Here is a 2,966-nt window from a genome sequence, read left to right as displayed (position 1 = left end):
TGCTGTTCAAGTCAAGTTAGGAGTGGTTATCCGGCGAGAGTAGGAGGTTATAGTGGAGAGGAAACTCTCAATCTTTTCACTATCCTTCTCTTGTAAAAGAGAAGTTGCTTTTGTCTTTAATAGTTAGGAGCGTGTGGAAAGTCCTTAGAAGCTATCATCCAAAAGAGGCACTATCCACCCTACTTGTCTAAGAAATATTGTAGAAGGTCTCAACAATATTCTAATATCACATGTTGCCTTTTCTATTTAAGCTTTAAGCATTCTTCTGTTATGCATAAGCCCTTTTGCATAGAGCTTAATGATTTTGATTCATAGAGTTTCAAAAGTAGCTAATATGCTTTGTTTTGTTTATGTAGACCATGGATCGTACACCCGACGACATGCCCTTTCCTACACCACAAGCAATGTCCCCGAGCCAATTTTACCATTTCATGTCATAGATGAGCCCCAAGGAAAGGGCTGTGGTGCAAGCCTACTTTGGGGGAGGTGCTAGTACTTCTGCACAGCCATCGGAGCCCACCACTACATAGGCCATGCCCTCGGACACTCCACGGCGTGTCACACAGACCCCGTCGCTCGACTACTTCTAGTCATAGAAGACGAGATCGTTTGACGAGTTGTTGGCGTGGTGGTGACTCCACATAAACTTATTTCCCTCAGTGCCGGAGTGCCCATCCCGCTGCTTTGGCAAAAATCCCTCTACCCCCAATCCAGCTCGTCCTTGCTATCAAGTAATGGATGGAAATGGGGTCTTGGATGAAGTTGGCAACGAGATGAAGTCTCAAATATGCAAGTTATGCCATGTAACCTTTTCTCACGATTGCATGACTACATGGCATAAACTTGATAACGCCGAGAAGGAACGAGTCGTGAATCAAATCAAAAGTCAGTTTATGCAGGTGGTGAAGAGGTCCATCCTAGATGGATAGAAGATCACATGGTCATGTGATGAAGCACTGGCGCAAAGACATCACACGCAAAGTAAAGTCACACGCAAAGTAAAGTCAGGGGGACAAAAGCCTTGGAATTTCTCACAATATATTTGGGAAGAGGAGTGTAGAAAGCACCATGCAAATCCCCAAAGGTATAAGTAGCAGAAGGAGGCTACAGAAAAGAAAATGGAGAGCATAGGGAGCTCCCATCTTGGAAGCGGTGGCCGGGATGCTTTCCACACCTACTTTGTAAGTGTTAATACACATATCACTCACTTTTTTGGCGTAATGGGCATTTTATTTTTTAAAAATAAGTACTCATGCTTCATGCTTCTAGCTGCGACGAGTGGTCGGTCGTGCTGTGAGTGATACGGAGAAAAGGTATGCCCTAATGCACGAAACGTATGCCCTCCTCGAGAAACTTGAGCGAAAGGAACACAATGTGATTTGGACGTATGTGGCACCTGAATATGGTAAACCTCTAAATTTTCCATCCATCAATTAGTTTTTTCCTCACTTTTCATCTTTAAGTTTTTTTCCCTTGAATACTCTTTTGTAGAGACTAGTGCCAAACCCTTAGGGAAATGATGATGATAATGTTCCTATGTGCAGGAGTCGGGCCTCTTTTGTGCACTCTTTTTGTCGGCTCTATGCCTTTTTTTGTGTACTTTTGTCGGCTCCATTATGAGCTATGTAACTTTTGTTACTTAATAAAAATTTAAGTTTCATGACCTTTCAGTAGAGAACAGGGATGTAATTTGTAATACAGGTACAACCAGCTACAAGATTACACCTAAGTGTACCATTATTTAAAAATAAATACAACCTGCATCCGACAATATAACCATCGCAATAAAATCGTAGTCGTAAAATACGACGTTATCAATGTCGAAATACCAGTCACAATAAGTGTCGTTTCTTAGCGTCAAAACCGGTGTCCCAAGCGTCAATATACGCATCAAAAAGTAATTGTTATTTTTTACGGGTATAATGCCGTGTATTTTGACGCACATATCGACGCGCATATTGACGGTTCTATATCGATGTTTTTTTCAAAGTGCATATCGATGCTTTTGGTAATTTTTTACATGTTCAAATCCATCGAAAATCAACCTGCTTGTAATAGTGGATTAGCAAGATCCACACGTAATTGCACAATGGGAGAGTTCTTTGTATTATGAGATATTTTCACTTGTATACATGGCTATAAGGACCGTGCACTTTAGGCTCATAAGAGGCGTAATGCTACTATAATGACTACTCTCATAATATAACCATGAAGTACATCACTTGTTGGGACTTCATCCTAACTTGTTACCACACACTTTTAAAGCGGAAATTACCATAAGTATTCGATCGGACCATTACACGCATCTGTCCAAGTTGTAGATTTGGAAACCGTTGCTTCATATCTTGAATGTATGACCTTTTGGTGTTTCTACCTTGACTCCTTGATGTAAGATAATGGGAGTAGCTCTTTTTAACCCTAGAAATGGGTTAACATTCTGCCTTTCTTGATGCTGATCGTATCCTCATGGACCTTTGTGTGGGAGAATTGACAAGCTTTGTTGATGGATTTTTATGTTGAGTGACATTCAATGGTCTTTGTTCCTCCGGTAGGAATGAGAAAGGATAGTTATTAAATCAGAAGGTTAGTTATTAGTGGGCATTCTTGGGGTGTGGATTTGTATTTAGTGATTGCTGAGCATTTTTTTGTGGGTATATTTTTTGCTCACTTTGTTTTTGGCAATCATAAGAAAAGTTACATGTTATTTGTGTTTTTTGGGAAACTAAGAGATGTTAATAGTGAAGAGAAGAAAGGATCTAGAGGAACGTAGATAAAACCATCAGAACTCTCAATTCCTCATCTAATTCATTGAAGAGACATTCATCACTTGAAGAATTTGACCTTCGATGATGTCCCTTTTTGTGGGAAGGATTCTTGTCAAATGTTGTTGAATAGAACTTGTTTCTGCATGCTTTGTCCCATGTGCTTTTTATGCTTTTATGTATATTTAAGTGTTCTATGAAAGG

The sequence above is a fragment of the Cibotium barometz genome, chromosome 29 (assembly GCF_041138505.1).
Source record: "Cibotium barometz isolate CiBa-2024 chromosome 29, ASM4113850v1, whole genome shotgun sequence".
Classification (NCBI taxonomy): domain Eukaryota; kingdom Viridiplantae; phylum Streptophyta; class Polypodiopsida; order Cyatheales; family Cibotiaceae; genus Cibotium; species Cibotium barometz.
Note: the sequence above shows the minus strand (reverse complement) of the source record.